The 23199-nt window shown below is 39.6% G+C and overlaps 1 protein-coding gene across 10 annotated transcripts in view; it reads right to left on the reverse strand.

The window, feature by feature from the left end:
- GREB1 (growth regulating estrogen receptor binding 1) overlaps positions 1-15668 on the reverse strand; it is a 102732-nt gene extending 87064 nt beyond the window's left edge. For 6 of the 10 annotated variants that reach the window (XM_075497937.1, XM_075497941.1, XM_075497940.1 and 3 more), the window contains exons 1-2: positions 15017-15238; positions 14042-14154 (exon numbers count right to left, since the gene is read on the reverse strand). The gene's annotated coding sequence lies outside the window, so the exon portion shown is untranslated. Of the gene's footprint in view, positions 1-14041; positions 14155-15016; positions 15240-15650 lie in introns of those variants that run through there. The other 4 variants (XM_075497943.1, XM_075497944.1, XM_075497933.1 and 1 more) reach the window with 3 other exon arrangements.
- Positions 15669-23199: the final 7531 nt, after the last annotated feature.

Genomic DNA, 23199 nt, shown 5'->3' on the forward strand with positions numbered 1-23199 from the left:
CAGTGAGTACCTCTCCTTTCTGGGCTGACCCAAGCTACACATTTGTGCCTCTTATTTTTTTTGGACACAGGTATTCATACATGGACATGTTATGCAGGATTAGAGCATGACCTAGCTGAAAAAATTATCTATTGCTTCTTTTTCTAAGTTGATTTTCGGCCAGATCAGCCCCTTAAATTATTCCACCATATAGCCACATGAATGCCTATGCCACCTATGCAGCCATGCAACTGTTGTGGGAATGAGTGGCTAGCAGCAGCAACTGCCTAAGTGATGATGGCCATAGTCATCAGGAGTATTATATAGCAAATCCATTCTTTGAAATAAATGTTTAATGGTGGTGAGGAAAGAAAGAGTGTTCATAAATTCATATAGCAGAAAGTTCTGCATGAGTGTCCAGTAGAGAGAAATAAAGAGGCAATTCTGTAAACCTCAAAGGTGGTCTGGAAATCTTTATGAGAAAAATTACATTTTTCCCTTGTTTCCTTGACTTCTGTCGTCTTATCCTTATTTGAAATTATGCATTTGTGACATAACAGAATATGCCTTCTGTGGCAAACAGCAGTGACCTATTCATTAGCTAAGTCTATTATCTAAGCCACTGCTGAAATATGATACTGTAGACATGTATCACTTCTGATAAAAATTTAAATTAATCCACTTAGCCATAGGATCAGAATTTAACTACAGGATCAAGATCTCACTTCTGTAAACACTCCTCTTTTGTGTGGAGTTTGTCCTTCTTCACTCACTGGAACTGTTCTCTTGCGTAAAGCTAGGGACAGAGATGTTTTCAAAACCAGGATACAACTATGACAAGAAAAACAGTGCAGGGGTAGTAAGAAAAAGGATAAAACGTTATAGGAGGTGCAATACTTTGTTCTCCATGTTTTTTTTAAAAGTAATATGATATTATATACTATAAACTATATTAACTATAGAATACACAAGCTGTAGTATCAATGTTCACTATCCATATTCTGAAAGTGAGAAGCATTTACTTTGGACTCTCAGTGTAGCAATGAACACGAATACAATCACCTAGCCTCTCTGGGGTCACGCAGGCATGCTACCAAATCTGTAGCTCTTGATCTTTACTAGATGAGGATATAGGAAGGTAAGTAATGGCAAGTCACCTAGCAGCTCAAAATACCAGTTTTCAAGTGCAATATCCATCCAAATAAATAACAATTACCCCAGCACATCTGTTACTTGTTATTGTTTAGTGCAGGAACAGTGATAATATTATACATGTTCTTCTAGTTAAAGTTAACTCATACGTTTATATCAAAGTTTTATCTTCAGTCCTAAATTACGACATAATGAAATATGGTGGAGAAACACATTCTCCTTAAACAGTTTAATTTCAGACTTTTGAAAACCCATTGCACTTACATTTTTAGCTATATTTAAAGATGTCACATAACTATGTACTGACAAATCCCAGCTCCAATTTCCTCCTCTTAAGAAAGCGTCATTGATTCAACCACAGGTTCGTTTTATTTTTAATAGTTACGTTACCATTTGGCTTACATATCTGATATTGAATTCACATAGTTTTCTTATGGCAATAATGCAATTATGTATATTCATGTGGCCTCATTTAGTAAAGATTTCAAGTATATTCTAATTAATAATATACTCTTAGCCAAACCTGCACAGCAATGAATCCTAAAAGCTGGTTTTATTAAATATTCCTAGAGACTGATCCACAGCCAGAAATGCTACTTAGCCCTCAATCCTGCAAAGAATGTTTTTCACCTTATGTCTACGTAGTTCAAGAATGACAGCGGTATTGCATACTGACATAGGCACTACCATTGGTTCTGAATCAACAAAAATCCCAGAGTTAGACTCACAGGAATCACAAGCAAAGGCCCGTTCCTAGTCTGACTTCCTCTCTGTCGCTACCTATCTTGGGCTTAATGAGCTCTCGCATGGCTGGGGCCCCGGGCTATTACCCTGGTTGTTCACCACTAAAACTTGCAATATCTCTTCGCAAAACTGGGGATTTAAAGAACTCTGATCTCTAAAAAGAAATCCAAAATGACAAAGAGCAAACAATATGTTTTGCTTTTGCACATGGGCAACGGTAGAAAATACTCATAATAGACTTCTTTTCTCATGACATTTTCAGAATAGATTTTTTTAATTGCATTTAGCGCAACAAAACAGCTAGTAACTGTTATTCCTTCACCAGTGTACGAACAGGGCGAATAGGCAATACAGGAGCTGAAATACATTGGGTACCGGCTTTGTTTTGATACCGTAACTTTTATTTGTTGATGAGGAAAGCAATGCATCTTGAAAATGATGGCATAAGTCTTCCAGACATGAAAGTCAATGTTTTAAGCATGAATTGCATTAAAAAAACCCCAAACTTCTTTGCAAGTGTTAAAGAAAGGTGGGGATTTTGTTTTGGTTTTTTTCTCAGAACAGTTCTCCATAATATGTCAAAGCAGGCAGAAAAGGAATTTTTTAGAAAGTAAGGTCTCATAACATATACATTATGAAAAAACATTAAAGTTGATTCTTGGATGTGCAATGTATAATTTACAGGCTTGACTAATCTGCATTTTTAGAAACTAACAGATTGTTTTACTGGTTAGTGCAAATGTTATTGATCTGCTTTCTTGCTGAATTAATAGCACTGGCATAGGACAACTCGCTTTCTCGGCTTTCCCAATGTTTTCCTGAAAAGAGGCCCATTACATGGCAGGGGGCAAAGGACAGGCCTAGATAACACTGTTTAGACATTTCTTTGATGTCCACAGGCATCGTCCTCGACAACTGACCACTAGAGACAAAAGAGCACTCTTAGGCTGCTGGAAATCCCAGCCATTCTTCTCACCACCTTTTGATATCCCAAGGCTTCTATACCCTGACCTCTGCACTCTGACACAAAGATCTTATTTGAAGGATGGTCAGCCATGTCAAAAATTCTTTCCAAATTTAGCCAATAAACTAAGGATTTCTTTTGCTTTTCATAATTGCTTTGTGTCCTAATGTACCAGTGGGAACACTAGGAAGATTTTACAAAAAGAGCGGAAGGAAAAGTGTCAATGAGAAAAAACTTTCAGTTTTCTGGTTTTGAAACCATTCTTAAACATCTACTTTCTTTCACAAATGACTCTGTGTCTAAAGCTTCTTGATGACTCTGCGTCGTGCACATGTACCCACGTATTTCCACAGTATTTCTACCTAGTCAGTGTCATACAGAATTCCAGTTTTAACATGCAGATGTATGAGCTTGCTAATGTAATGTCACTCAATAAATGTACACATTTTAAATGGTGTGCATGCTGTTGTTTAAGGACTGATATCAATTTCTGTACATTTGTTCATATTTTAAAAAGAAATGTAATTTTAACGGTTTTCGAAATCTTTTCCTCCCTACACATGGTGTGATTGATAATTGGATCCTTTTCCCATTGTCTTCCAGAATATTTAGAGAAAACATTTTCCACAAAACTATCAGAGATGACCATGGGTACTTTTAATCAAGCAGTTTCATTTTCCCACTTTCTGAGGGATTAAAATTGAACAAAATGGTCAAATAGAAATAATACACATCTAGCCAAGACACTGGGAGTCCCCTAACATCATTAACAACACAATACATTCCCTGCAGCATGTAAACAACATTTTCTGCACAAGCTCAGACAGGAAAACACCTAGAGAAGCACCATTCTCCCCTTCATTATTAAGGGAAGTCCTGCTGAAAACCCACTCTAGATATGTAAATGAAATCACATATGTAAATAATAACTCTAACAAGACAAACTTACTGTTCAATACAATACTGTTCAATATTTTTTTTTCAAACTGGCATTGATGCAATTTTTTTGTACACTGACAATATTCCTCCTAATTTATAAGTCAATGACGTATCAGTGATGACGCAACAGATAAAGAAAGCATACATGCCAACATTTTAAAAATAAAACTATTCGTAATTTATAATGCAAACATTAGGATTTATAATGCTTGTTTTAAAGCCAGTTCTAAATCACCTAATATTATCTACTCAGCTCAGCCAATGTTTATTTACTTTAACGTAGATGTCTATCGGAAAAGAGCGAAACTGAATTCACAAAAGGAATGGAGTGTGATTAGAATTCCCAAGATTCTCCTCTATATTAATTTACCACCATAAAAAATAAGGCACATACAAGCAAATAGTAGAAAAGAGGGAAAAAAGAGAGGTTTTTTTAATTTTTAGAATTCAGAAATTTCTCAGACAGAATGCTGATGATAGCCATACAAGGGCTGTTAGAATTGATCCTATTGGTTTCGGTGGGTTTTGAACTAAACCAGACCCGAGTATTTTTGCTCAGTGATGACTCTTGTTATTTTAAAAATAAATTGCATGTCTTTAGATAGAACAGGGGACTCGACTCTGAATCAGTACAGAGCCCTCAGAGCAGCTCCAGCATGAATGTAAAACAGATAAAGTTAAACCAGGGTAAAAAAAGCTTTACTGAACCACAAGTCTGTAAATATTTTCATTTAACTGAATCCTGACCATGGATAACATAAACTACACCCAAACAGGCAACATATAGACGAACCTAAGGTCATATCTATATAGCAACATGAAAAGACTAGAAAATCAGTGGCGTAAAGTCAGTGCACATAAGGCCCTCGACAAATCTTCCAGTTCTGGCAGTGTCCACTGAAAAGATTACAATCACTTTTATAGAGGCTCATTACTGTTGCAACGTTGGAAATTATTGCCCTGCCAGTTTTACCCGCATAGTTGGTCCTGTGAGCAGTCCCTTACCCTCTTCAGTAAAAAAAGTTAAAACGGATAAAATAATAGCTCTTCACCAGCCCCATTCACTTCAAGCAAAACAGACTAGGAACCACGTGCGGGAGCAGCTCAGCTGGCAGCGTCACCTGCGATAGCCTCTGACAGGAGTGCCACAATGAGGTACTGGGGGCAGTAACCTTCTCGGCCAGCCCAGTTGCAGTCGGAAGAGGATGTGTGAATAAAGCCTTAATAAAACACACTAGATTTTCGTGTGCATGCTTTTTACATGGCCCTGAGCGTAGGCAAATTCTATGGCTGCAGCTACACTTAGTTCTGATGTAGGTAGAAGATATAAGATTCAATAGATTATTCCTTTGCAGTCCTGCTATTTGTCAGACTATTCTTTCTCCATTGCGTCAACTTCATTAGGAGTTGCCAGACTTTCATCACATCATAACCTAACAAACACAATTGTGTAAGCAATTTCTAATTGGATATATCAAAAGATGCACCTCAAAAAAAAAAAAAAAAAGTATTTTGTCCTGGATCTACAGCAGCACACAGTGAAAAAAACAAACCTCAGGGAAGCCTTCCCTGTAGATTAAGACCCCATTTGCAAAGTTTAAAGGAATCACTCCACACTTAGTAAGATTTAGCTTGAATTCAAGAGAGTCTGTTTTCTTTAGAAAGTGAACACATTGCCAAAGAAACAAAATTACATGCAAAAGCAATGCCACCTAACAGTGAAAAGACTGTGAAGGAGTGTAGCTAATTTGAAATCACAGAATCACAGAATCACAGAATCACAGAATCATATAGGTTGGAAAAGACCTTTAAGATCATCGAGTCCAACCATAAACCTAACACTGCCAAAACCACCACTACACCATGTCTCTAAGCACCTCATCCAAACGTCCTTTAAATACCCCCAGGGATGGCGACTCAACCACTTCCCTGGGCAGCCTGTTCCAATGCTTGATAACCCTCTCGGTGAAGTAAAATTTCCTAATATCCAGTCTAAACCTCCCCTGGCGCAACTTGAGGCCATTTCCTCTTGTCCTATCACTTGTTACCTGGGAGAAGAGACGGACCCCCACCTCTCTACAACCTCCTTTCAGGTAGTTGTAGAGAGCGATAAGGTCTCCCCTCAGCCTCCTTTTCTCCAGGCTAAACAGTCCCAGCTCCCTCAGCCGCTCCTCATAAGACTTCTGCTCCAGACCCTAAAATGGGGATAGTGCCAACCATAAAGTTTTGCTTTCTTGCTGCCATCCTCCAGAACGTTACTTCACATCCAGATTGGTGAAGACAAGTCAGTGTGACCTTACACCTCTACTGCTAAAAGCATCTGGCCCAGGAAAAGACTCCTGGCCTTTATGTCAAGGGATGGAGAATCGTTTGCATTCACACTGCAGGATCATGTTCACATCATTTGATGCTTGGCCAAAGTGTCTTTGGACCTCTCTTGGGCCCCTGTGGCCCTGACATAACTATTTGTGTGTGCTCTTTCCCCAGTCAGCTTAATTCAATTATTATACAGGCTGTAGTGCAGCTTTTATCAGAGCGACATTTTTTGGCATGGAACTAAAAGCATGTGATACACAAACTGGGATGCTGCATCACATTATACACAGGGTACAAGACCTACTTAAATAGTGTTAGAAAATTGTGTGGGATTAAGAAAGTCATAAGTAATTGTGTCATGCATATTGCCTAGTGGGAGCAACCTTTGAAGTAAATTAGCTCCAGAACCCCGCTTAAGTTTTGCCTTGGAGGGAAATCACTGAATTACTGTAAAAGAGAACCCAAGAGAGAACACCACACAGTGAACATCATTAGTGGGCTGGAACCTGGGGATGAACTGAGAGGCGAAGCCACCTGCCCCGCTTGCTGCACTCTTTTTCATACCAACTGGTACTCCGAGTTGCATCCCTCAGCTGCCTTTGGCTTCCCCTTGTGCAATAAAATGCTGGCTGCATAACAGAAAGAAAAGAACTAAACTAAACATCAGAATGTGTCAGGAAGCTTCACTTCATAAAACAAAACAAGACACACACACAAAAAGACATCTACTAACAACTTTAGAAGACTACACACAGCCACTGCCTGAGATTTTACAGATGTTAATATCGTAATTCATGCGGAATTGAAAAAGGTAAACTGACTTTTTCAGATTGTAGGGATCCTTTAAGGCACAGTAATAATGACATGCTAAAAATGCATACGTACAACCAAGAATTTGCATTTTCAGGGATTATAAAGTCATTATCTAGCTTTTTAATAAGAACATCTTTTTTAGCAAAATATTGCAGTGTTAAATTCAGTAGAAGACTTGTATTATAGCTGGAGAATACTATCGTCTCTGCACTTTAACTAATGAGCCAAACTGTAAATAAAAACATGTATCTAATTTGATATGTACAGTACATGGCGTCATTGCCTTCCCCACATGGGAAGGCAGCCCATTAGATCAATATGGCATACATACAAAAAGCATCCATACGGACAGTGATGTTATGGTTTGATTACACAGATGGATGGGAGCACAAAATTAATCCGATGAAGCAATATTCTAGATCATACAAAACATACAAGAATTAAGCTATAAAAATATATGGCAGGAGCATAACAGAAAAAAGAATGATCAGTGGTGGAGCCAAAGATAGGTCCATTAAAGACTAGCAGGTCCATTAACCGAAGAGCCTCATTAACATAGCTATCTGAACTGGTATGAATAAGACTAGTTTTGCATCAGCAAACCCACTGTCTGTTTAATAATCCCAAGGAAAAGAGAGCTGACTGTACTTCCCTTCTATTCTGCCACCAGTGCTAAGTACATCTTCCCAGAAAACAGCAACGCTGCCTGTTTTCCTAGTTGTTCCTCCTATTATTTTTCTGAACAGGAGCCCTTTTTCTTTTTGTATGAAACCTCCGTATGTGACCCTTAAATTGGAAGATGTAGGATTGTCAGTGTAAAAATTGCTTGTAGAGGAGTACATGAAATTAATAGCTTGCCTTTCAAAAATCCCCACTTTCACACTCCCAGCCCACCAACAATTGTCCCAAGAATTGTACCAAAAGGTACTTATATATTATAGTATTGGGAGCTTTAAAAAAAAAAAGAAAAGAAGATTATGATTAGGTTTGATGGAAGCGAAGGGAAATGGCAGAAGAATCAAAGAAACGTAGAGCACGAAGTTGGAAACACAGTTTATAAGATAGAGACTGTGGTGAAGTCTTGGTGCAAAGTAACCTAAGGTCTCTTACTTCTTTAATAAAGTCTCTCAGCCAAAAGCTTTTAGTCATGGGTAACTATGACAGAGCAGCTGATCAAGCATGCAGCTAAGCCATGGTAACTTACACATATATCCATAACATATGTTGTCTGTTTAGGCTGTAAACTCTTGTTTATGCAGGTACCATTTGTAAAAGAAATAGTCTATGGTTCAAGTTGGGGTGATGTGCACTTTAGCAGCAATATTGGTACTAATGTTCATCAGTGGGCTAGCATAGGCAAATGGAAGATACTCTAAAAATGGAAGTTGTTATAATTTCACTCATTTCATGGTTTTGTTGATTTTATTGCTGTTTCAGGCACAGAGAAAAAAAGGCTAGTTGCTTTTTCTAAGTTACAGTACTATGAAATTTACAGCTGACAGTTCAAAGGTGGTCAAGATACAGTAACATTATAGGACAACTTCATTTTCACATTGATAAAGAATCTTACTGTCATTTTGAGGACAAACGTCCCAAAAGCAAGACAACAAGATGAGATGCTTTACTATATAGCTTCTTTCCTGTATCCAGGTTTCCTCTGAAGAGCTTCATAAGCAAGGAAGTATATGGTATGATGGCTCTCCCCCAACTATTACATAAAAAGAAATGGACTGTCAAAGAGTCTGCTATGAACTTCTCCTGACATCACAGATAAATGTCTGGGAATCTACCACAGTAATCTGAAGCTGCCACATATGGCTGCAGAGCAACACTCAATATTTATCGATGAATTCTGAGGCCTAGTACCAAACCTCAGTAGAAGTCAGAAGGATCTAGCCAGTGGTTCAGAACTCAGCTGTTCAAAGCTGTCAGTAACTGTGCATTGCCATGCTCTCTGACCTGGAGCAACAGCACACAGCAGCCTCCTCAGTGGTCAGAATTAAAACAAGATTTACCGAATCAGACTCCACAATATAATCTTCCTTGGTGATTTTATGATTCATGCCTAGGATGTAAGGAGATTGACTTTACTATCCTGAAAGCTGGATACTTACAACTTCATTTTTCATTCTGAGCAAGACTTAGACAAGCATCACTAGACAAAAATAAATTTTCAAATAATTCATAAAATTAACTTTCTAAACAATCCTTTCAATGGCAAGAGGAAACACATTACAATACACTCAGGTTATATGAGACAGTAAATTCCACAATAATCCATCAACAATATTAAAACTATAGCAAGTTTTCCTTGTGGAGCTACACCCTCATTTCACATTGTGGAAGCCTATTTGACCCTAGAGAATGGACTGCAGTATCAGTGGAAGACCAGAGTTTTCCAAACACCATCTCTCTGATTCTGCACCCAGATTTGCTCCACAGAATTTAAGGGGACTTTTCCAGGTCTTTGCAAGCTCTTCTAAATACAGAATGTGCACTCTACGTTGCTTTTTGCTCAGCCACCCTCTTGCATGAGCAGGCCTGGTCATGGTTGGACACCATGCTTGGACATGTATCACACACATGGCATTGGACTAATGCCACTGCCTAGGAAATATTCCTTCTAAATGGTCTTTCAAATGGGGACCCCACTGTGAGGCAGAGTATTACAGTACATCACCGAGATTCCTCTCCTGCTTTCCCAGTACCACATGAACTTCAAAGCAGGAGATGATATATTATAATGCTGTGCTGTAAGTGTGTAAGATGCTTGTATCATAGCTGGGGGGCTGGATATCGGGTCAAACATTTGTCTCATACTGAGAAGATGAGACTTGGCTTATCTGCTTTCTTTTAAGGCTCTCTTGCTTCAAGGCCCTTCTGAACAGCAGACATATAATTACCACTGATGTGAACGCTATGCTCTTCTTTACACAAAAGATGACAAATGACAAAAAATGTGGGAATATAGCAGAACAAGGGGGGAAACAACGAAGTTTTTAGCAACATATACACTTGTTGACAGAAGATTTTTAATTGAATAAAATGATAAAACTGAAAACTACTCATCAAAGTCAGATATATTCTAGCAAGTCTGAACTGGCTGTCATCTAGATGTATTTCCTCCTCAAATGAGAGTGACAAGTGACTTTTTCACGGATGGCAGGAATGATTGAGCCCAATTTACATATATATGTCTATGTGTATCTCCACAGCATATTCATGCATGGGTTTTGAACAATTAGGGCCCAAATCATTTATAGTTCCATATATACAAAAATGCCACTGAGACTGGATCCCTCACTTAACTAGAGTATCCTTTCCATTGCAGTCAAGTAAGTCAAGTCACAAATGTTTTCTTTAAAAACAAATGCATTCACATAATAAACGAACCATTTCATTACCTCTGGGGTGAAAATAATGAAGATAGCTGTCAATTAGGATGAAACAATCTTTACAACTTTTCAGCAACTTCCAAATCATTCTTGTGTTCAAAAATATTTTCACTACTGTTATTACAAGTAACGTCCTAAATTATTACACCAGTGATATCTACGGTTTTATCTACCACTCTATGCGTATGGTTTGACCACTTTGTACTTTGCTACTTTAATCTCTAGTTCATACAGAAACTGGGAGAGTACAGAGATTTTGAAAACATGTGAAAATGTGGTTCCAAATCAGAAAAGGCTATACTTTCCTTTTTTAATGCATTAAACTTCTAGTTGATAGAAGCAAACCCAGTGCTTTTAAACCTGTCTATGTAACCATTCAAGTCCCCTAGCTGTTGATACATATACCCTGTAGATGAGGACCCGTATGATGAAATCATAATAGAAGTGCAGTCATAATCATTAGAAACTAGCTTATCATTTCAAAGCACTGTAGAATGACACTAGAACTCCACAGGACAGGATCAGACTATTATTTTTATTTTAAATAAATGCTTATCCTTGGAAAAAGGATAAGAAATGTTGTGGAAATAAAAATTTCCCATCCCCAAAAGATGACATCTATGTATTTTCTCCTTCTCGTAAAAACAGAAGACCTAGCCCCACACTTTCGTACTAAGGACCTCTAAAAACTAAGACAGCTAGGTTAAAAACAAGGATATATTTTGCAGGCAACCATTTAAAACAACACAAAAAGTGTTAAGAGTCAATAAGCTAAGTATCAGGATGAATTCTCATACCTATCAATACATCTTTGATGCCAATTCTTTGTCAGTACTGCCTATTTTTATGACTGTGGTGTTAATATACTTTCTACAAGTAATTTTTCATTTCTATCTACTGCATAATTACATAAAATATGCCTCCAACATCATTACAGACTGTTTTAAGTACATAAAGTACTGCTATGCTGTTTAGCTAGAAAAAGGGATATTTTTTTCATAACACTCAATCAGTATTTATATTTTACAGCAATTTTTTCTAAGATCTACAATGTCTAAATGGCAATTTTCTTTTACTATTTCTTCAGAAATACACCACTGGCTATGTTACTTCTTAGACTCCCTTTATTCCTCACATAAACATTCAAGCATGAAAGCCAACACATGGATAATGGCAAATGAAGGCAAACTGAAAATCAAACTAACGTACTTTGGAATCCTTAGGTGTAATTATAAAGAAGCAGCTAGAAATGTCTACAAAATGAGCATAAGTGACACATTTAAATTTCCTCAGTAAATAACAGTATCTCGTGCCACAGTCTGTGTAACAGAATTTTTTAAAGTTACGTCAGATTTGCAGACTGACTGAATCATTAACCACAGTGGAAAAAAGCAAAGAATTTTCAGCTGTAGTTAAAGATGCAATGCTTTCCCTGTGCATGTGTGTAATACACGAATGCAGTCATGGTTTTGTGTAAGTAGAGATGTTTGTATGTAGATTTTGGTTGTTGTTAGTTACACTAGCCTTTTATGCCCCTTCGCGTAGCTTTTCTTCACATTAAATAAACCCATGGTTGTGCCTAATCTCAGCTGAGAGTAAAGGCTTTATTTTGTATGAGGGTGAAGAAAGCAGTGACAGATCACTTATCATTCGCTGTGCAGACTTTGTATTCATTAGAAGAGCCACAATCAATAAGAACCAAAGGCAATTTTTCCCTAAAGATAATTATGCCCAGCATCACTAGAGTGTTTAGGAGTCTGACAGGCTTTCATTTATTAACAAGAATCACCTTTGAAAGTTTACAACTTCCTAATCGAAATTTGGCCTTACATAACGAGCGCTGTAAAATGCTCCTGTTTTATTTTGTTATACAAAACTATACTGTTTTTCTCATGGTTACTTTTACATTGTGTAAGTTGCATAAATTTCAAATGCAGAAAAACTGCAAATCTCAAACTGCTGCTTTTCACAACTTATAGAGCAATCTCATCTGGGTTTTGGGGGGCAGGAGTGGGTTTTTTAACAGAGAAACTATGGAAGCAATTAGTTTCTTATAGAGAATATGTTCATTTAGGTTAACAAGAAAAATAGAATTCAAACCATTGTTTTTAACTTGCTATTTCACATTAGAAAACTCTTTCCTTAACTTGGTGCATATTATGCATAGTATTATTGAGGCTATAAAATCTCATCTAAGAGATTCAGAACCGTCATACCCAAAGACTGACTCCCTTAACAAAGTCTTCAAATATAGACACAAATAGACAATAGATCTGAGACCTGTGTTAGAAAAAAATCTCTGCAAAACTATATATACACAATACTAAGGAATGCAGACATTTTCAACACAAAATAAATGAAGCCTTTCTTCAAAAACATTGTGCCTAACAGATATTCACAAAGCAAAGACAATCATGGCATAAGTGAAATTCCATCCCTAAATCATTCTGTTCTGCGCCTGTGCTTGTAAGATCTTCTGTCAGGAGCTAATCTCACGTGACAGGCCTGATCCAAAGCCATGGGAAGTCAATGGAATGTCTCTTCCTGACTTCAGGGAGCTTTGCATCCAGCCCATATAAACTTCAAGAACAATACAGTTCATAGAAGGTTGTTTTAAGAGAACAATAGCTAACTATTGTCTAAGTAGAAAAGAATGTTAGCTTCAATTGAAATTTACCTGCAGTAGTAGATTTGTGTTAGGTTTGTTTTGTTATAGTTTTTTATGCACATAACACAGTTAAACCTTTCCAAAGTGACAACATTCCATTTCTTTAGCAGAAGCCACAGAAAATCAAAACTGTGGTCAAGTACAAAAAAAAAAAAAAAGGCAATTTTGCATGTAGTAAGTTTAGTCTTTCTAAAGAAACAAAAGATCACTTTTGAGGCCTCAATTCATCTGAGGTTTTCTTAAACAGCTGTACATTAAGGACAAGACAGAACAAGAGGTTTCAAAAATATATCAGGCATTCCTGCAGTCAGCAAACCAAAAGACAGCTTAAAAAAATAGAACTTGTGTAAGCAAGGGGGTAGGCTGAGAGGAAAAGAAGTTATTTTGGGTTTTCTTTTTTAATAAAAACCCTCAATCTCTACTGACTGATGTCAATTTCAAAGCTAGAGCTGACAGCTACCACACCAGATAAGGCGACCAAAGTCAGACTGGTATTTGTTGGTTTAAAATAATAACAGAACTGGAAGCTCTGAAATAGCAATTAACATCATTGTAAAAACTGGTGAAAGAAAAGCCCATTGCTGTGATGTGGCTCTTCTCTCTTTTATAAGAAAAACGGGGCAATGATGAAGCAGACAGTACAGTACCTGATGCTGATCCCATGTACCAGTAAATTTACACTGATGAAAAGGCAAATCAAAATCAGGTCCACCATCTCCAGGTTCCTCAAGGCAGCAGAGAATGGTGGTTCTAACTTCCTCACTCACACACCAAATCAACTCACTACAGCTACTTTAGTTACCTAGTGTGGAGATGAAAACACAGAAACTTCCAATTGAGCACAAATATCCCAGAATGTCCACCTTTGGAGACTGATTCTATGTTTCATAGTGAAAAAAAGCCATTAAATCCTAAAGAATCTTATTCATAAGACATACAAGCCACTGTTAATTTTCTTTGTAGTTGGTTCAACATGTTTAACAACAAACACTGGCATTACTGCGCCATTATTAGTTAATAATTTTCAGAAGGGTCTATGAGGTTTTAGATCAAAACCAAGGTAGCTCATACCTCAAAATGTAAAGTAAATGAGACAAAGCACAAGGAAAAAGCAAGCGTCAATTTCTCCAATGTATAGATGCTATACTTCCTGTCTCCTTCGTCTAAGCTTCCAGTATCCGCACCTAAAGATAAACAATTCACTTTATAAATACACCTAACCAAATTGCTGATTTATTAGGCTGAGTGGATGAATCAAACATAATTATAAATTTCATTTCAGACCAGTACAAAATTATGTTATTTTTTTCTAAATGAAATTAAACAGTATTTCTCAGGTCAAACAGCATACTTTGTTTTGGTATCACAAATATTTTCTTAGAATAACTGTCAAACAGCCCATTTTGTTTGACTCGAAAGAAAAAAAAAAAAAACATTTGGGTGGTTTGCCTTTTTTTCTCCTTCTTGCTATTAAATGCATCTCTGAACTGAAACATTGTCCTAAAATGAAAAATCAAACTTTCACGTAAAAAAGTCGAAACAATATGCAGACTTTGGCTTTGCTTTTCATTTATGTTTGTTTTTTTTTTTTTTCTTCTGACATGCACAAATTAATGAATCGTTTTGTGCACTCCAGAACTACATTTTGGGTAAATAAACCATTCATGTATTTTGCTAAGCCTTCTTTAGCCACGTATTTCAGGTATGGGAGCATTTGCTTCCAGAGTTCCAGCCTACCCTCTGCTCTTTCCACACAGGCAGCCGGGACCCAGCGTGCCCGCTGCACACCGCTGGCTGGCAGCCCCATCCCCTCGGACCGGATCCGCGCCCCTCTTGCTCCGTTCTTTTGCTCGCTGCTGCTGCTGCTGCTGCTGCTGCTGCTGCTGCTGCTAACACTCCCTCAGCCTTCAGGGGACCTGGGCTTCCAGCTACCCCCCTGCCCTCTCTGAGCATTCCCAGGTGCTGATAATCTTTTCTCTGCATTGCTACTGCTGCTTCTCCTTATTCTGGCAGACGCTACGGCTTGGCGAGTTGCAAGGACCTTACCTCTGAGACCCTCTTTGTTGCTCTGTCTGTGACCACGTTGGAAGCAGGGAGCGATGGATATTAGGGAAGCATGAGCCTCCCCTCGCCGTTTAGCAGCGTGGTCTGCAAAGAAAGATAGAGATGCTGCTCTCTCCTCCTCCCCCCTCGCTGTCCCAGCTTCCTCCTCCCTCCTCCTTGCTCCCTCCTTCCCATCCACAAACTCTAGGTCTGCCTGCGCTTCAACACAATGCGCTACCTCTCAGCACCAGCTACCTAAGGTCAAGAATACAGCCCCCTCACCCTTCCCCCCTGCCTTTTCCTCTCCGCTCTCACGCATCCTCACCCCTGCTTCCCCCGAACGTGGTATCTCCCCAGCTAGACATGCCTTATTTGGCTGGAGGGTCTAAAGCGCAGCCCATCTCAGCAGCCCGAGGAGAACAAGAGGTATAAAACAGAAGGTGCACAGGGAAGACCAGGGTTATGAAGGGAAAGTGGAAGCCTTCCGGAGAAACTGGAAACCTGGGGGGTTTATCTGTGCGTGAAAGAAATCTAGTCACGGTAGCCAAAGCCTGCCACTTGGAGATTAGTTTAAAAGATCTATACAGATTAAAGAAAAGTGCCCGGGATAGCTAGTTATCTCCCAAATCCAGCTTACCTATTGTTTATGCTCTTTGTTTCTCGATCCTTATTCTAAATAGCTTTTTTAAAGCTATTTCTTTAAAGCTGCTTCGTTTTTTAAAGAAGCGTCCAAACTTTTCCCGTGCAAAGCCAGGCCTAAATACCAGTATAATCTGATGATGCAATAGTGAATGAAAGTGAAAAAGTAAGTGGTATTTTTTAAGATTATGAGCTATGAAATAATCACCTTTAAGACCACGGAAAACACAGGCACAACTCCTCTGACCGTTCGGCTTGAATGATAAATGTGTTCAAGTGGTCTTTTTTCACTTTCAGCAGTTATGATGAAGCACCTTCAGGTGACCAGCACATGGCTTCCAAAAATCACATATAGTTACAGCTAGCCAACATGTTCTTCTTAAGGACCTAATTTTAGACACGCGATAAACCAGTCCTTCTAAAGTGTTTATATTTGTTACAGAGACTATGGAGAGAGGTAGGTGATGCTGAAGACTTCTAAAAGATCTTGTCTGCTTAAGGTGAAACACTTCAGTTAAGTGGGCAGGATCTCCCTCTGGAGGCCTTGGGAGGCACCTGACTCTCTCCGGTGATGTATGAAGATGTATTAGGCACTCACTTCATGAGGTCTGTTTTACTGACTGCCTAAAATTAAGCAGCAAGTTAGCTACTGCACGGCCAAGGCCAGATACAATGAAGGTGTAGTAATTACAAGTTATCTTAAAACTTTAGATATCCTAGCCCATGTTTCTTCATTGTTGGTGGCCTCATATGGCAACTAGGAGGCATGACAGATCTAAGGTCAGGATAAGGTGGTCCGCAGGGCAGAGACACAACTGCTCACATACCCTGGATCATCTCACATATAAAAGAAAGATACCTTCTAAGGAGGCTCTTTGAGCACAACAGCAACGTCCACCATATCAAAACAATCTATTGATCAATCTTCGTAAAACTCTTGATCAATTTGAAAAGGATCAGAACATGGTCTTTATCTTCATCCAGTGCTAGGACAAGCTCAGTAACTAGTGCAAACAATGCAGATTTGATCCAGCTTGAGATTTATAACCTAAATAACTGAAATGAAAATAAGGAACTAGGCTATTTACTCTGTCATAATCATCTCAATCATTTTACCCAGAAATGAAGACTTAAGAAAAAACTACAACCCAGACCTGCCAAATCTCATATGCTCAGCATGTGATTCAATCAAGCAGCTTCTCCCACCTTCTCCTCTGCAGCAAGACCTTATATCACAGGACAGTATTATATCCCCTCTTCCTCTTGAGGGCACAGCAAAAGCAGCTCTTGGCAAATTGTTTAAACTTAACCAAATGCATCTGATACATTTAATACTCAGGAATGAGCTGCAGTGTTGTGCTGCAGCAAAAGGGCATGCTGCCTATTTTCATGCTCAAGAGACTTGCACCTCAGCATGTCTCACCTAATTTAAAGAACCAAATTAATCTCATGTCTCAAAACCAGTGCAGAGCTTTTTAAGCTCTGCTCTGCTCAAAAATCAAGCTCAAAAATCAAGGCAAAGAAAAGACCTGAACGTCTGGGTAACTTTTGATACTTAGCCAGACTACCAGCATCAAGACTTTCCTTCCTGAGTTGTGGGCTGCAATATGCTTTTTAAGAACTAGTGCCATCTTGCACCACATACAGAAATATTTCCTACCAACCTTCAGTATATACACTACTTTCCAATAGCCTTTACCACTCCAAAAGGACAAGAGTACCACTCCAAAGTTGTAGCAGAAAGTCGCTCAGAACTTCGTGTGTGCAACAAAGTTTTCAGACCAGAAACAATCCTTACAATCATTACAGCAACAATCACCAGGTAAGTATGAGCAATCATCTCAAACTGATGCTGTTCATGTTGCAGTTGGTAAGAGGACTAAGTCAGAGCTCGTAATTTGGATGAGTTTTTATTTTAACAACAGGTAAACTTTAAAAATAAAAAAGGTTAAAAAAAGGAAGGAGAGAGAATCAGATGTCTCACCTGGTTTTGTGCTAAAAGATCTCTATAAAATCAGACAGATGCTTTTTCTAGAACACTCCAGAGATGTCACATGTCAGCACAACTTCTGAAGATCAGACCTTCTTCCTGATGGTCAGCAAAAGAAGCTTTAGAATGGACAGGTCATTTGGAAGTAACATATCGCCAGGACCAGAGGTTTTTTACCCAAATACAAAGCTGCAGAACTAGTAGCTATAGGGTAAGACACGTAACTTACAGCTTAAACCAACTTCAGTAGCAGAAGAGTGGTAACTATGAGTGGGACACCAATGACTGACTGATGGACTGTGTCTCTCAGCATATTCTCCAATCGTCTGGAGAAGGAGGTGAACACTGCTGTGACAAAGCTTGATACCTTGTACAGCGCACAACAGTGAAATGACAGAAAATTATTCAGGATACCCAAATATAGACTGTGAAATGTTGTAGGCATATCTCATGGTAGTGGATGATGGAAAAGGCAGGTTAAATTAAGTACTAATAAATGAAAAACAATGCATGTGCAATGAAAGATCTGCCTTGTAGCTCTAGCAAGCTATAGTGGCACTCAGGGCAGGAAGAACCATAGACTTATAGAATAGTTTGGGTTTGAAGGGACCTTTAAAGGGGTCATGGTTTAGCCCCAGCCGGCAACTAAGCCCCACAAAGCCGCTCGCTCACTCCCCCCTGGTGGGATGGGGGAGAGAATCTGTAGAGTAAAAGGGAGAAAACTCGTGGGTTGAGATAAAGACAGTTTAATAGGTAAAACAAAAGCCACGCACGCAAGCAAAGCAAAACAAGGAATTCATTCACTCCTTCCCATGGTCAGGCAGGTGCTCAGTCATCTCCAGGAAAGCAGGGCTCCATCATGTGTAACAGTGACTTGGGAAGACAAAATGCCATCACAAACGTCCCCCCTTCCTTCTTCTTCCCCAGCTTTATATGCTGAGAATGACGCCATATGGTATGGAATAGCCCTTTGGTCACTTGGGGTCAGCTGTCCCAGCTGTGTCCCCTCCCAACTTCTTGTGCACCCCCAGCCTACTTGCTGGTGGGGTGGTGTGAGGAGCAGAAAAGGCCTTGACTCTGTGTGAGCACTGCTCAGCAGTAATGAAAACATCCCTGTGTTATCAACACTGTTTTCAGCATGAATCCAAAGCATAGCCCCATACTAGCTACTATGAAGAAAATTAACTCTATCCCAGCCAAAACCAGCACAAAAGTCATCTAGTCCAACCCCCCCTCCAATGGGCAGGGACATCTTTAACTAGATCAGGTTGCTCAGAGCCCCGTCCAACCTGACCTTGAATGTTTCCAGGCATGGGGCATCTACCACCTCTCTGGGCAACCTGTGCCAGTGTTTCACCACACTCATCATAAAAAATTTCTTCCACATATCTAGTCTAAATCTACCCTCTTTTAGTTTAAAACCATTACCCCTTGTCCTGTCACAACAGGCCCACCTAAAAAGTCTGTCCCTATCTTTCTTATGAGCCCCCTTTAAGTACTGAAAGGCCTCCATAAGGTCTCCCCAGAGCCTGCTCTTCTCCAGGCTGAACAACCCCAACTCTCTCAGCCTTTCCTCACAGGAGAGGTGTTCCATCCCTCTGATCATTTTTGTGGCCCTCCTCTGGACCCGCTCCAACAGGTCCATGTCTTTCCTGTGCTGAGGACTCCAGAGCTGGACGCAGGACTCCAGGTGGGGTCTCACCAGAGCAGAGCAGAGGGGCAGAATCAGCTCCCTCGACCTGCTGGCCATGCTTCTTTTGATGCAGCCCAGGATACGGTTGGCCTTCTGGGCTGTGAGCGCACATTGCCAGCTCACGTCTAGCTTTTCATCCACCAGTACCCCCAAGTCCTTCTCTGCAGGGCTGCTCTCAATCCCTTCATCCCCCAGCCTGGATTGATACCACCAGGGGTTGCCCTGACCCAAGTGCAGGACCTTGCCCTTGGCCTTGTTGAACCTCATGAGGTTCACATGGGCCCACTTCTCCAGCTTGTCCAGGTCCCTCTGGATGACATCCTGTCCCTCAGGTGTGTCAACCGCACCACTCAGCTTGGTGTCGTCTGCAAACTGATCCCACTGTCTCTGGCATTGATGAAGATATTAAACAGTACTGGTCCCAATACAGACCCCTGAGGGACATGACTTGTCACCAATCTCCACCTGGACATGGAACCATTGACCACTACCCTCTGGATGTGACCATCCAACCAATTCCTCATCCACTGAATAGTCCATCCATCAAATCCATATCTCTCCAATTTAGAGAGAAAGATGTTGTGAGGGACCGTGTCAAAGGCCTTACAGAAGTCCAGATATATGACAACCGTAGCTCTTCCCTTGTCCACTGATGTAGTCACTCCATCACAGGCAGCCACTAGGTTGCTCAGGCAGGACTTGCCCTTGGTGAAGCCACACTGGCTGTCTCGAATCACCTCCCTGTCCTCCATGTGCCTTAGCATAGCTTCTAGGAGGATCTGTTCCATGACCTTCCCAGGTACAGAGGTGAGGCTGACAGGTCGGTAGTTCCCAGGGTCCTCCTTTCTACCCTTTTTAAAACAGGGTGCAATGTTTCCCTTCTTCCAGTCCCCAGGGACTTCACCTGACTGCCATGACTTTTCAAATACCACGGAGAGTGGCTTGGCAAGTACATCAGCCAGGAAGTCAGAGGCAAGATGCTGACAGTATGGATACTCTATAGAGATTTGGAGATCAGTGGAAGAGCAAAAGCAGCTGGCCAGAAGTGTTACCTATCCAGAGAGCGGGCAAAGAAAGAATGGTATGAGGCTGCTCAGGCAGAAGGCAGCAGCCACCAGCACTGGACAAGGAACTAAAGCTGGTTCCAGCTCTGCTCAGTCTCTCCAGTGCAGGAGCATACCAGGGGCACTGGACACGCTAGTGGCACAAAGTGCAATCCTTTGCCCTCACAGCAGACAACTCTTTCTCTTTCAACCAATGTTTTTGCAAGTGCTTCAGGCAACAGCAGCAGCCACAGAACCAGGAAATCCCAAAGATACTTCCTCCTTGCTACCTGCTTTTGTCCAAGTTCAAAGAAGTAACTCCGCACAGAGAGAATGGAGGGATGTTGCTTCCAAAGCCACACTTCACAAAACCACCTTTTGATGCTTCCTCTTCTCTGCTTTTGCTGCAGCTGCTAACTGTATGTGCATAATGATGGACTCTTACCCACTTAGTAAAGAGATCTTTGAGCACTGTAGACAGTTTTCTGAAAACATCAGCTCAATGGTCACTAGTTGTCAAAAAGGTACATACAGTGTTAGGAAAAGAATAGAGAATAAAGAAAAAATATCACTTTGACATTGTATTCAGTCTACATTTGTAGACTTCTTGTATACTGCCTGCATATCTGGTCATGGGATCATAGCATAGTTCAGGTTCAAAGGGACCACAGGAGGTGTCTAGCCCAATCTCCCAGTCAAAGAAGGGTCAGCTATGAGATGAGGCCAGGTTGCTCAGGGCTTTATCCACTTGTGCCTTGGAAACCTCCAAGGATGGAGACTACACAACCTCTCAGGGCAGCCTGTTCCACTGCTTTATTGTCCTCATGTTGGGGAAAAAAAATTTCCTTTTTTCCCTTTCTTTTTTTTCTTTGAAAATACAGTTTTCTGCCTTTCAAATGCCACAACATTTGAAAAGGCTCTAGCAGAACAGAAAAGCAACATAGAAGAGTGACTACAGATTTGAAATAACTTCAACAGAAAAGAGATTACATAGGCTAGGAGTCTTCAAATCGGAAAATAGGTAACTGAGCTGATAAAGATCTATGAAGTTGAGAATAATATGGAAAAAGTTAACTGAAAAGAAGTTTTTCCAATTTCTCATAACACAAGAATTACAGAGCACCCAATGACATGATTAGGGAGCATATTTGAAACAAAACTAATTTGTTTCTTCAAACAACTTATAATTAAATTGTAGAACTCACTGCTGCGGAATGTAACAGCAGTCAAAACTATCAAAGGGTTCAAAAATTAATTCAGTGAACACATGGAGTTTGGTCTGTCGGTGGGCAGCTCAGATGCAGGATATCTGCAGGACAGGACTTCTCCAAACTGTTTATTACAAATGGATACTCCAGAGAGGGCACTACTTTACATTTCTGTTTCTTAAACTCTTCCTGAAACTGGATATTCCTACTGTCTGTTGTCATGGACAGAATATAAACAACATACTTTGGTACAACATATTCTTAGGAAGCAAAGTTTTCTGCGTAATCTCCTGTGCCCTTTTAATAAAACACATTTCTACCAATTTTCTTAGTCAAGTGAGATGAAAAATCTTCACATACATAAACCATCAATGCTATAATTCAGTAGAGGCAACCAAGTTTCATAAAGATGCTAAGTGTTTTAAAACAATACATCACATAACATTTAAAGATACAATCATGTAGTGAATTTGTATTTATTATACCTTGATGTAGCCACAACATAAAGTCTTCAAATATCTGTGCATTTTCATCAGCCATGTTTAGCACAACTCTTCTACCACAGACACTTCTAACAATCTCCGCTGCTTGTGCTCAGTCTCCGCTGTTGCTGCTCAGATCTGTGGAACAGCCCAAGGGCTGTCATGGCAGCTATGAAATTCTGAACTACTCCGGAAGACTCATTCTGTGTATGAACAGAGCAAGTGCCTGCTTTACACATCTAACACCAACCAGGAGCTGGATCATTCCGACTCACGCATCAGTTTTTGCACAAGGTTTCCATTCAGCTGTTATCACTAAGATGCAGTGTTCTCCTGTTTTATGCAAAATATACAACCTTTTTCTGAAAGAGTACAGACACTCACTGTGAATAAAATGATCAAACAAAAGGCAAGTCTGTCTTCAAGAATTCACTTTCTGATAGGAGTCAATATTTATTTTGCGTTATTGATCATAAGCAATCATTTTAGGTGCCTACCGCCTACTTTTTAATTTGTATCTGACTCAGCCTCCAGTCTTCTTAAGCCTCTTAATAAACTAGCAAGAAAATTCTCTGTCACTAATGTTACAAACATTACCTGAGGTAATATAAATTATATAAGCAATAACATTTAAAAGAAAAATACTAAATATCCAATATATCCTTGACAGATAAAGAAAGAGTATCTTGGGGATGGATTTCTGTGAAGAGTGAGATATTTAGGTAGCTACAAGAATGAGGAAATAATTAAATCACACATAATTTAAGTATCTATTGGAATTGAAAAAATCTGCATTGTGTATTCCAAAGTTAGCACTAGACATATTCACAAACTGTAAATGACACTAAGCATCAGGTTCTTAGTAACCAATGAAGGTACCACTTAATCACCACTTTCCTAATTACAACAAAACTCAGCTGATGTTGAAATGCTAGGAACAAAGCCATCTTTGACACCCTTGCAGAAACTATGCAAGACACTTCACAGCTATTTAAAACATTCTAGTCATTATCAGAGGAAAGAAATCCTGTCCAGTTTTTATGTCTAGATGTTGCATGAAATTCTTAACTTGTCCCTTCAAAATGACTCCTTTTAATCACATGAATCCCAGGTACTCAATATACAGTTTAC

Source organism: Mycteria americana, chromosome 3, assembly GCF_035582795.1.
Source record: "Mycteria americana isolate JAX WOST 10 ecotype Jacksonville Zoo and Gardens chromosome 3, USCA_MyAme_1.0, whole genome shotgun sequence".
In the NCBI taxonomy this organism is placed as follows: domain Eukaryota; kingdom Metazoa; phylum Chordata; class Aves; order Ciconiiformes; family Ciconiidae; genus Mycteria; species Mycteria americana.